We start from the raw sequence: 13,507 nt of genomic DNA, 5'->3' as shown, positions 1-13,507 counted from the left end.
ACTTTGGTATTTTTCGGAGAATTCTGCTACAGAAACATCAAATGAGAACAGTAGATAATATTTCAGTTTCCTGGAATCACTTCTAATTACGAAATTCGTTGAACCTCGGGCTATTATTAAAATATTTTTGTGCACGACCAAGTAAAAATGTCAATTGTAATTATTTAAATCAGTGGTAACTGATGTTAGGCAATTATCCGGAGGGTGGCTCAAAATACTGTGCATTGATAGTGTGGTCAGTGGTTTAACGCCGAACAGGCAAAGTTTGTTAATTTCATTATTTGAATGCAATATGTTAAATTTTAAGTTAATATAGCGTGAATTGATAGAATAATTATTGTGAATGATTGATAAGAAGTAATGTGTGAGTATATCGTGGGCTAATTGAAGGCATTTTGTTGGATCGAAAAATAGGATGCAGTAATGTTTTGTTAAAATTAGTGAATATTGTAGTAACTTAAAGGAGTACAAGGACAGTGAGATAAAACAAGTTGTGATGAAAACTTATTGTTCCAGCTTTCCATGAAGCCTTTCAGTCTGTGCAGTGTCTGCATCAATTAGAAGTTAATAACCAAAATCTCTGCGTCATTTATTTAAGTATATGCTCTTTTCACGTTGAAATTGACCGATTACAATATCCAAGATTTGCATCATCGCTATGTTAGTAATTGTTAACACATATGACAGTGGTTTACACTGAAATTATCGGAATGTTTTTGATCTAATTCCATACGGAATTTCAAAAGCCTGGCACAAGTGTTTCATCAGTTACCACCGTCAGTCTATTAGCTAAATATAGACCTCGAACTGTCACTGTCATGTTGTTTTACGCTCGTACATTCTGCAAACGATGTCCTTCATACAAATTACATTTTATTCGAAGGAAGGTCAGGATCGTTAGCTAATATCGGTTCTGGCTCAGAAGTTCATACTTATACGATGTTCGTATAACAAATAACCTCTAGCCCCTAATTCCATAGTGCAAAGTTCGTTCTGAAAAGCTGATAGTCGCTAAAGTATTCCCAAAATTCCTCGCCTTATATGCAATGGAAGTGGTTCATGTCGAGTTGAAGCAAAAAGTGAAAGTATTGTTTCAAGCAGACCGTAATTTAAGTGACCTTCAAAAAGTATGAACGCTAGTGAATCTTACGCGTGGTAATTCTTGCATAATAGAAGTGTTCTGTATGAATTTTTATCGAAATCTCTCAAGGGATTCAGTGTATAGACTGATCTGTAAGTAATCTGGGCGTTAAAAACTAAGACAAAATCAGAATTTCTTGACAACATTTAGTATAGGTGTATCTTATCCTATAGGTCTAATAATTTGGTTCCGCTAAGAGAGGTCAAACATGAACAGAACAGATGAATTTTTAATGTATTTCGAATCACGCGTTAAGGTGTAGTGCATCCATAGGGAAATTTCATTTATATTTTTTGGACATAATCCTTTTTTATTACAATGTTCAGGAAATAACATTAACACCTAACACTTCATCAGACGCCTCAACATTCACGAAGCTAACGGACAAACACTTCTGACACACGTTTCTTAGTTCCTTGTTCTATACATTTATAGAAAATGTTATGAGCATCTGCCTCCTATTTTCATCATTTCTCTGTTGAATTTCATTCGGAATATACAAATGCTTTTTCATATAAAACCACATTCTCTTTCCGCGTACCCTTTTATGACTTCTATTCACCCGTCATCCGTATATATTGAAGTCGCAGCTCATTTGTCATTCCATTTACGCTGAAAGTATTATTATTTCCTTTTTTTAGCAACACGACTTCTCGTGATTGAATTTCTTCTCTTCGCCACCCCATCAAGACCGGCGCTGGCGTCAACCCAGCATCCAATCCAGTGGATATACTGGCTTTTTCTTCGGATGTAAAGTAGGAGTGTGAAACACCCCTGTAGTACATCCGTCTAAATTTGAGGCTTTTGTGTGTGAAACTATACATTCATGCCCCCTATACGCCTTCATGATGTGATGCTTAGTTCAAAGGGAAGAATGCCGTACCTTCACCTGAATTAATAATAATAATAACCTTGTCGTAGTTATTAGGTGGCTAGATTCCGATCGTATGGTTTTAGGGGTCGCTAAAAAAAACTCAAATCCTTGGTTCGAATCCCTGTCGGTGCATCTATATATGAGTTGACCAGACCTAATGTGGTATAGTTATATATTTTCATATCAAATCTAAAACTTCTTGACGATGGTGAAGAGTCAATTGAATAAAAATTTTCTTAGATATTATCCATCGTCTAGTAAATATAAAACGTAAAACGAAACGTCGTCTACATATTTTCAGTTGATTCACTGTAATCAATAAAAATAAGTTTGCATTACAGTTAATGAAATTTTCTAGCAAGAACACAAAATTATCCTACATTTTGTGTTTGATAAAATCGATTTTCTTAATCTCATAAGGTAATGTGAATTGGTCATTGTAGTTATGTGACGATGAGAGGCTGAGACTTTTGAGAATTTCTTATTCGTTTGAGTGTGTTTGTGTGTTGTATATACTGCTGATGTGACTGCGTGTTGTATACGCTAAACTGCAGTATCTCCCAGATGCTGATCTGACAAGTTAACGCTGTGCCTGACGACTCTGCATCCATTACTGATATTAGAAATCTCGAAAACACCTAAATAAAACTAATGTTTAAATAATTCTGAGAACCATTACTAAACTGAATTACTAAAGAAATAAAATTAATCATGGTGAATTAAAGTAACACTTGGAAATAGTATGACTTTTGTTTAGAAATATTATTTTCTGGTAGAAATGTGTATTTTGCTCAGTACATCTAGAAAAATTTGACTGGATACCCTAAAATATGTCATTGCTGCCACATGTCTACTAGCACATTTCTTCTTCGAAATTACTGAACGGTTTTTTTGATTATATTTAGCTCTACATCAACATTTTTAAGATGAATTTTGGCTAATCTAACCATTTTTTCCTAAAAAACAGAATCAAATTTAGAGATATAATTTCTTCAAGTTTTATACAGAGAGTTGAATTTTTAGCAAACTGTATGGAAAAGCATGTTATGACTGTATGAAATTAGTGTGATTTACTTTGTAATAATATATTTGTATCGATGATAATTGTGAATCATACTAACGAGACGCACAAACGTCGCAAATAAAACCTTCTGTCGTCTCCCATTTGTTTTTAAGAAACTCCACCGTCCTTCGTTTTGGGGAATAATTATTCGTTAAACATGTTTTAATAACTGTAGTGCTTATTTATTTAAACTTAGATCTACTCTACGCTGAATTTTGTATTGGATACATTCCGAGTTCAGGAATACAGAAAGGATGACGAATGATTATGATGTTAATAATTATTATATTGTTATTATAATTAATAACAAGTACATTTTAAATATGAGCCGGGATAGCTCAGTCAGTATAGTGACTAGCTACGGGCTGGACGACTGGGGTTCGATCCCCGACGGGGGCAGAGGATTTTTCCTCTAGCCTCTGCGTCCAGACCGGCTCTGGGGGCCCACCCAGCCTCCTCTACAATGGGTACCGGGGTCCTTTCCCGGGGGTAAAGCCGGCCGGGGCGTGATGCTGACCACTCACCCCCATCTAGTGCCGAGGTCAAGGAAGAGAGGAGCTATACCTCCACTCACCCGAAACGCCTACATGGCGTATAGTGGGACAAACTTTACTTTTACTTTACATTTTAAATAAAGTTTTGCAATTGCTGTCGTCGAAGGAAGTAGTAGCCAATCTACATAGTGCAAGTTTCTACGCATCTGCTTGACTGACCACATGAATTGAGTCCAACTGTATGAATTTCTGCACTGAATTCTAACGTTTCTCATTTTAGTTAGATTCACTACTACATCTGACAAGCCAGCTACAGTTTTAGGTAGTTAGCAATAAATTAGAGTAAAAATACATCTAATTTTAAAACAAAACTATTTGAAGAGATTGTCTGAATAATAGAGATGTAAAAGGATTTAAAGAAGACTATAACAAAAGAAAGGGTAATTAATAATTGCAAGGAAAAGAAGAGAGGGAGAGAATAGACGGATAAAGAAAAATGGTTTTTCTCTGCTATAAGACAATTACAATTAGTCACAGAGTCAGATTATTGCATGGTTTCTCTTGTTTTATGTAATGTGTTCAACATTGCAGCTGCTGTCATTAATCGAGTCATTCTATCTACTTTTATTACTTTCGTCTGGTATCTGTACGTGGGCCTACGTGGCACGACCAAGCTCGCAGCATTTTAAAGTTTAATCACTGTCATTTGTAAACCGTGTATATAAGTTCAGTAATCTCTTTGACATTGCGAAGTTGGCAGCATCTACGGTCCATTTGCATGTAAATTTGTAGGCCGTAGTACAAAGTGGACTGAAGAAACCTACTTCATCCGATCAGTTACGCGATCTTACATTCTAGCACCATGGCAAACTTTTGAAAGTAATTTTTCAAATTCGTGCACAACTAACATAAAATGAAGTTAAATTTTCTTGTTGGCATTTACTGATGGTGTTACCTTTAGAGATCTTTTGTTTTGAATAATATGCCATTAATTGTAAGTTTAATTACGTTGAATTACCCAGAATAATTAAGTAAAGAGAAAAAGGCAGTCACAATGACGGACCAAATGTCAAAAAAGAATCGCGCTTCTAAAAAGCTGTGGTGCTTTATTGTGAATGTGCAGGGTGTTTCACAACCGATCTGTCATACATCGTCGGTAATCTTCCTTCTCGCCACAGTTTAGGTGTGGGAAAAACTAGCGTTACCAGTGGATACTAGTATCGAGGTTGAAAATGCCACGATCTTCGCCCCTGCTCTGCTGTTTGTCTTTATTAAGTGGCACTTAAAACACGACGACCTCCTTCTTCAGTAACAGATGTTAGCAATAAGCTTCACCTCACATGGACTATTATTTCTGGCTGTTCAAATTCGAAATTTATTCTGAAATTGTGAATTCTCAGATTTGTATCACGGGGCATCTTTACATACACGTGTGCATAGGAGAACACAACACAGAAAAACACGTACGTGCAGCGAGATTCGAACTCGCGATTTTGCTATTTGTGTGATTCAGGACTACACGCATCCGCGTACCGTCTGTGATCGACACAACTACACGTAAAACGAAAATACGAATGTCTAAAATAACAAGGGGAAATTCAGTTGTTTACTTCAACAAATTATTGTAATTGATTTGGAGAACAATTAGTAGCCCTACATGGATCTCTTAATATATGATATTAATCTGTAAGAAAAATTCTAATCTGGATCTTGTTAGTGTGATGACTCTGGCATTCCTATAACGTAAATTTATCTTATTCACGCAGGTGTTCAGTGAGTATGTTTGTCCTCACCTGATCGCTGCGTTCTTGAGCCAAACCCCGAGGTAAAACTGGGTCTTGCACCGTCATTCACCCCGACCTGGCATCGAGTAAATTTAGTCATGTAACTGTCGTGTTACTCATTGAGTGAAATCGCACCCAGTTAGCGTTGTCACTTCGTGCTTTGAATACCGATACTACTATTGTTTCGAGAAGGAAGATTGGAATGGAAATACAAACGTGGACAGATTTTCAAAGTGAGTGCTTGAAATTGATCCATGAATGAATGAATTTGTGCAGGAATTTTAATTAGCGGTGGCTACATCAAAAGATATTTTATGGTTATACAAATCCGTACGTGATTTAAAATGGTTTTTCAACAATTTTCCATGGAAGTAATTTATGTAGTTTTTACATGTGGAAGAATTTCTGTGCTCATTAAGTATTAATATCTTAAGCCTCACTGACTGGCGAATTTTCTTTGAATTTTCGATATTTTGTCGGCACACATATGGTTGGAATTCGTTGTGAATTGGAATCCATAAATAAGATAATGATGTTCTGGTAAGATGTTACGATTACACACACACTGCTCTGTAAGTAGTTTTGATGTTGATTATCTGATCCAAGACGGGGAAACTGAAATGTGAAGGACAGGCATAGTTCATGGGCTGTTAGTACCATCGAGGAATTTAGTGACTAATTCAGCTCAGCTTATTTAACCACTAAATTCCCCGATGGCTTTATTAATTTGTTCACATCAACCCGCCACTGGTTCACATCACCAGCCAGATGAATTAAGTCCACTACCTACACTGCTTACTTTTTCAGATATTGTAATAAATTATCTTCCTTCTACGTGTAGATTTAGCAAGTCATTTTATTTCATGCTTTCATACTAAAATCCTGTTTACATTTCTTATCTCTCCAGTACTTGTTACATGTCTCTTCCATGCAGTCCCGTTTAATTCGATTACTTTAACATATTTCTAATATTATCAAGAAAATTGTAATGAATATATTATCAATCCCATTACCTTGCCAGGTAAATGTAAGGAGGAGGCTTAAATATGTCTGAAAACTACTCCTGCCTATTCTCCAAGATATTTTTTCGATGACCCTACAGTACTGTTTCCTCTGACATTAGTTGTCCGGTCAGACGGTCGACGCGACCGTCCTCTCGTGTCCCTCCTGCCTCACAACTTTCTACACTATCCATTAAACGAGAAACAGAAGTAGAAGTCTATGTTTCCCTGTAGCTCGTTGGTTTTCAATTAACCTAAGTAATTTAGTACACACTGGTGCCAATTCGGACAGCATTGTGAGGTGACGGTGACCCTAGAGTCAACCCTCATGTATAAATAACCACTTTGAATGGAATGGAGAATGTGCCGGGCATAAACACATCGCAGCGAACACAAAGGTGGGTCGCTTTTTAAAATAGCGACTCGTTACGAACGACCTGGCCATTGGAGGGGAGCCACGTGAGATCCACCGTCCTCGAACAAATTATCAGTGACTGTAATTCGATTTCTTCTGGCAACACAGCGCAGCGCAGATGGTAAGGTTGTTGTGAACTGTCTTGCATCGTTTACCTAAGAAGATACAATGTAATTAATTTGTTCTAGATGTATTATTTTCATCGTACATAAAGTATACTTCAGTGTCGTACAGAAGAGCAAATCTGTATTATCGTAAAGTTGCGTGTGTATTAAAGCGTTGGTTTTCTGCTGGATCGCTCGGGGGTTGCCGACCTGGGACAGTTTTGAACTAGAATTTGAAAGACTGGTAAAGTTAAGGATGTAGACCGTATAAAAAATTTAGGTGTCCAGTGGAATAATTGGTTAAGAAGATATCGATCAGTTTGGAGGAAACATTTCGTGATTCTTCGGATTTGACGGCCAAACATGTTTCAGCAGAACTGATGAAGTCTTTCGAAAAAAAAATCATCACTCATCATGCGTGCGTATGCGTGCATGTATGTATGCATAGTGAATATTAATAGGTTTATCACAAATTACTCTTCATACTTGATTATAGTTTCCATTTAGTAAACATTTTGTAGGTTACATTACAGTTAACAGGAATGTTTAACTGCACTAATCTAAAATAAACTAGCGAGAGAGTTATCTTTAAGAGAAAGGTTGTCAAGACTTGGTTTTGTACGGATCAGAATGAGACTATTGGCCATACGTTGCTATGACGATAATACATATTAGACTACACAACAGCAGGCTTATAATTAATTACCTCTTACGTAAGGAATATCCCTCAGCACAGTAAGTAAATAATTTTATACAGCGCAAGGAATGAGTAATATGAATCTGTAAGTAGCCTTCATTTAAATTTAGTACCCAAAGCACATTTATAATAAGTATTTGAACATAAATCAGTGCAAGTGATTAAATAAAAAGAAGAGGGAGTCAGCCTCTTTTTTCTGATATAAATAAATCAGACTTCAGCAATTTTTAGTTCATTATTTTAATAGGATTAAAGCACCCCTAGAGCGGCTTTTGAAAACACACACACGAAAATATTTAATTCCGTATTTACTCATCGAATTTGACTGTTGTTAAATACCCAAAATGTGGGGCCAAAAAGCTTACCACAAGCTGTCAGGATAGACCAACACATTAGCCCATGTGAGGGGGAGAATATTTAAATTCTGGCAAGAGAAACAGAGACTCCGCAAACAGTTTTGCTTACACACGCCAAAAGGGAATTGAACGTAGACCCAGTTCCAGTCACAGGTAACCCCAATTATTTACATGAACTAGGTTGCGTAGGGATCGTGTTCGAATCTTGTTTGAGGTGTCCCCTTAATGACGTAAATCACTTCAGGAACGTTTACTAAGATGTGAATAGAATATGCATGTTAGTAACCTATGTGGGGGTATAACACAAAAGACTTTTGTACAAGTCACTACAGATTAAATTCTTAGAAAAAAAATTCAAGAGCTTTTATTTCCTTATTCTTCAGCGTTTGTATGTTACAGCTTGTGGCCAGTTCCCGTTCAGAAGTACTTAAGAATTCGTTCAGACATTTGGTAGGATTCCTTGAATGGAGTGTCGGCCTGATGGAAGGTCTCCACGTACACATAATAGCACAAAGAAAAACGCGGACATAACATCCTTCACTCGACTGAGATTCGAACCCATTATTCCAGCCTTATAGCGATGACGACACCGACCCGTAGAATAGTGTGTGAAGATGAAGAGTAGACTCAGCTGGCTACTCATTGATCAGTGGCTCACTGGCGTGAACCTGACAAAGAACCTCCGAGTTATATAAAAGTAGAGGAGTTTGTGAGTTTGAGTCATTATTATAATTAAAACTCCAATTATCGATGTCATATTTCTCGATAAAAATCAAGTATGTGCCTCCTTTAAAATTATTTTATCTAACGTTGTGGTCAGGTGATTAGACCCCTACTTCGTATCCAGAACGTCCCGGATTTAAATATGGACACAAGCTAACATAGCTGAAGATTTTGTGGTTTTCCTGATTCCTTCTAGGTAACTTCTGAGATTTTACTTTAGATCAGACCACAACCGATTTTTTCCATACAATATTCAAATCTGTTATTCATTAATTGTAATTCGATGTTATATACGCTAAGCTACAGTCAGTATCCTTAAATAATCCATAAGCTAAATAAATATAAAGTAGAATAACTTCGTTAGTTACCTAATTCAGATATAGCTTAGTTCATTTAATCGCTTTAGAAGTATTAGATTAAAAATGTCACACTAGGATTTCTCCAGTCTCCCCTTATTTCCTTGCTCTTATGTGCAGATACTGTTCTTAGTAGTTGTCCACAAGCATCCTCAATCTTTTGATTTATTAATTCCCACAATATTTGTTTGTGTGAATGTCTGGCGAATATTTTGCGATACTTTCTTAAGGACTAGTGTATTGAAAATTAAGCATTGGTTTTATAGAAAATCGTCTACTTTAATGAGTATCTGTAATATTGGTGTATGTTTTACCTGAACAACATTTCTGTGGATCGGAGCGTGATTCAAGATACCAACATTGCAGGCACTTATCTGTTAAAGAAACTCTCTGCTTTAGACTTGTGGTTCACAACATGATACAGTTCTACGTAAGAGAAATGTAAATAAATTATAAGCATTGGAAATGGATAGTAGAATCCAAGAAAGTACGTCTCTAGAATTGATACAATCCTAATCTCTTCGTGAACTATGTGTATGAATCAAAGTTTCGGAAATGGAATTTGTATACTCGAGGTTCATGAGCATTCCTTAAGAACTTTCACGAAAACCGCAATTCGCTTCAGACTTTGGAGCGACCAATTGAAGTTCACAAGTTCAAGTTTCTGTGAAGTATGTTAAAATAGGCTTCGCAGCATCGTGTTATCATGTAAATCATTCACTAAGATTTGCGCCTAATAGTAATAATGACGGGGTTATAAATTTCCATAATTTTTTTTGGAAGCTAATAATTTATACTGCGTCCATTTGTGTGTTAAAATCTTCTAGGCAAAGTTCTCAAATTAAGAAACTCACATTTAGAAATGCTGGGTAAAATTAGTAAATAATTTGTACAGACGAGGTCTGCAGGATATTTTACTGAAAAAATGTGCACCGCCGTGCTACTTGCAGGGTAAACGGTAACACAGTGTAAGACGGAAGACGTGTGAAGAGACAAGTTCAAAACAGGATAGTGGCTCGATGAAATGGCTCAGGATAGGCTCTTAACTCGAAGATTGTTTTAGAACAGTTTTTGTGTTTATCTACAAAACTGTAAGGTGAATATGAGGCAAAATTCTGTTAGTGATGCGGAAACTTTACGGATCTACCTGAAATCCAGTTTTACCAATCAACCTCCTGTTTCTGTATTTCTGTTCATCAAACATGAATTTTCACAGATTAATCCTTGTATCTGCCTTCATATTCTTCTGTGACTCCCCTTCTTACGACTTCCTTGTCTTATCGGTCTGCCACTTATGTACAAGGAATAGGGGGAAATAATTTTAACTACTGTCTAACCCAGCTACTTTAACCCTTTGCTCTACCACAAACAAAGCCTCCCTTAGGCGTTATCCCTTCCACCCAAAGTTACAGAGAAAGATTTCCACGTCTTCTTTTCGCCGAGGCTGCGTATCAAGCCTGCACGGCCACATAATTGAACTCAATTCCTTGCACGTTCCATTGTGAAATTTATTTCCCTCTTTTAATTACCTTCTGATCGTTTTTCTTCGTTACGACTTGCCCCTCGGATGTGTAATAGATGGAGGAAGTAGAGAAAGAAGACGGAGTTAAATTAGGGGAGAGAGAATTCTTAGTAAATTTTCTTTTGAAAAGACGGGAGGTGGTGAAATAATATATGTTGATAATTAGTGCTCTTTAGTGTTAATGTATTTAGTGTAGCTGAGGCTCGGGATCCCTAGCAGTCGTAGCATACAATGTATGACGTCACTGTCTGCTGATACGATACGTTCTTCTTGTCGACTTGGTGGTCTGAACTTGAACTGAATCGAAACCCCGACTTTAAACACCCATAGGCTATTTCTTTGCTGTCTGCGTTGCTAGTTTGTGTACTTACAGTGGGTTTCGTATCTTTATCTATTATATTAACAGCACAAATTGCAAGTTTTAAAAGATTTTTTTTCTTCATAATGTGAGAAGTCTTTAGTTTGGCATTGTCAGCACGCTAAGGTAAAGGAGCGGAATTAATCACTCTAGTGTGCAACTGTCTTAACTTTATAGAAAGATAAGGCATTACGTTACGTTATGTTTCTTTATTGCGTGACTACAAGCCGTCCATTACTTGCGACATTTTGTATCCGGCGATGGATCCCGCATTGAAAAGTCTTCAGGCTGATTACACACCACAAATAACCTTCCTCTAATGACCCACTTGTGTCTCACCTTCCAAACCCCTCCCCCCAGAAAAGAAATTGTACTATTAGTAAAAGTTCTTTTAAAAAATCAGTACCCAATGTAAAGAAATTCTGTGCTCTTAAGAAACATGAAGAATCATTACCGTGTTAATGAAAGCCCTCCTTCACATTTTTAATGTCTTTTTCATGACATTCAAGCCTGTTGTTCTGGTTGTCGTCATCATCATCATCATCATCTGTCATCAGTATAAGAGTAGGTTCTGTGAAGTTTTACGACCTCTAACTTAACTGCTACAAACATCTATGTATTTTATATTGTTTCTTAAACAACTTTTATTTAGCTACGTATATTCAATATTCGAGTATTCGGTTCAATTTGTAGCCAGTTTGCTGTAGCCTGAATACCATGTCATTTCAGTAAAGTAATCCATTCAAAATAGACCAACGTGTGAGGATGTGGGTATATTAATCTGGCTTAGGAAAAGTTCCAGTGTCGGTCTTTTGTAAAAAAAAAAAGTAATGAACCTTTGAATTCTGTATAAAAGCGTGGAAAGTTTTGACCAGCTGAGTGACTAAAAGCTTGTCACAAAGGAATCTTCTCCACGAAATTAGGTGGTACGTTGATTTACAACAGCAATTATTTACTTTCATAAAATAGCTCATTATGAATAGATAACTAAGCAGAACCCATTTATTTAATGACAGGCATAATATTTGACGCGTTATGTTTAATAACTGCATGGTCCCATTACTTTAACACCAAGTATTACAGTAGTCAGTGGTAACCCTTCACAGAGTCCAGACCTCGGACGAGGTGAGTTATCAGTTTCATTCTCCTGCTGTTTAACCCTTGGGAAATATTCTCCTGTAAGAATTATTGTGGAAGCCGGATGACTCTCTGGACGTAAAGCTGAAGGGATAAATTCTGTAGGGAGGTTGGAATTTTACCCTTCGCCACTGCATCCAGAGTGACTGGAGCGCCACCAATTTCGTATAATGGGTGAAGACGGCCGGAGTATTAATCTGCTTATTCAGTTTAGAAAATACCGAGATAGGCGTCATTCCATTCTGAGTGTTATCTATCTAAAATTACATTTTTATTTGTGTATAGTATCTATGGTTAATTAGATATAAATCCTTACAGTGCTGAATCGTCACGAAGAAGAAAGTAAAGTATTAGTCTGTAATATATTGTAAGCCTAAAACAACTGAAGAATGTGACTATACAGATGGTTCCAAATTAGCAGTGCTTTGCACATCTTACGCAGGAGTGTTGTTACTGATTTGTACTTCAGACGTCCAGGGTTTGTATCCGACTTCTCTTGACTGAAGTTTTTGTGGTTGTCTCTGTCACTCCAAAGAGATGGTGGAACCTAAAATAGACCAAAATCTCTTTCTCCGTGTAGTATCCAGGTTAAGAGCACGTAGAGCTATGCATCCACTCCAAAATATATATTTATTGCTTGGCATTTAATTGAATATAGAATATGTTTTAATTTTTATATTCTTCCGAGGCTTAACTCTGAATAATAATTCAAATTTTCAATCCGTGTCTGCACTGTGATCGCACTGGACTCCTCAGACCATCCCTGCAAAATCGGGCTTCTTTGCTGTTTTATGTTAGTCTTGGTTTTACGAGATGACTAGATAAGTTGTTTTTGGTTGGATTTCCATGAGACCTACTTCTCGCCTTATCTTTGTGAACGGATGAGGTCAGGAGCCAGAACATAAAGATAGACTGCTTATGGTCACGATATGACCTCAAGGAAACGGCTTGGAAGAGGGACACGAGGAGGACGCTTGTGAGCTATTTTAATTGCAAACATTCCCGGCAGCAAATTCCGAGCTTGCCCCTATTCGGTCAGCGTGAAGGACATGTCCTTATCAGCATTAAAATTTATTTTATTGTGTAGCGACCGCGTCGTGAAGACTTGGGGGGCCTACATGTAAATATTTCGACGTTCGACGGCGGTCATTGGTAGCTTCATGCTCGGGCCGCTGTAACCCAGGAGAGTAAACGGGAGCTGAGTTGACCCCAAACTCGATTCTATTTGCGATATATGGACATAAAGGGTGAGAATAGAAACAAGGTGTCAAAGAATAACACTGAAAAATGAATATTTTAAATTTCTGTCACACTGAAGGAACCGTACATACGGAGTGGCCGTAAAGTCTGGAAACATAATGTCACTGAGCATATAATGTATTGTAATGTAATATCAATAAACCATTTATTCGCCTATGTTTCTACTCTGTAGATTATGAATGTCTGGAAAGGAGAATATTTAGACTTCAAAAGAGAGATGAA

General features: G+C 37.0%; 1 protein-coding gene across 8 annotated transcripts in view; it reads left to right on the top strand.

Moving 5' to 3' along the window:
* Window positions 1–13,507, top strand: part of LOC110831950 (acetylcholinesterase) — a 322,930-nt gene that overhangs the window by 159,753 nt on the left and 149,670 nt on the right. Inside the window, exon 1 of one of the 8 annotated variants that reach the window (XM_087355402.1) lies at window positions 5,518–5,589. The exons of 6 other annotated variants lie outside the window; for them this stretch is intronic. The gene's annotated coding sequence lies outside the window, so the exon portion shown is untranslated. Of the gene's footprint in view, window positions 1–5,517; window positions 5,590–6,813; window positions 6,894–13,507 lie in introns of those variants that run through there. One more of the 8 variants, XM_087355401.1, reaches the window with a different exon arrangement.

This window comes from Zootermopsis nevadensis, unplaced genomic scaffold, assembly GCF_977971745.1.
Source record: "Zootermopsis nevadensis isolate Lab colony 2312 unplaced genomic scaffold, Znev_1.0 Znev_ptg000024l, whole genome shotgun sequence".
Lineage (NCBI taxonomy): Eukaryota > Metazoa > Arthropoda > Insecta > Blattodea > Termopsidae > Zootermopsis > Zootermopsis nevadensis.
The sequence above is the reverse complement of the archived record's forward strand: the minus strand, read 5'-3'. Positions and strand labels throughout refer to the sequence as shown.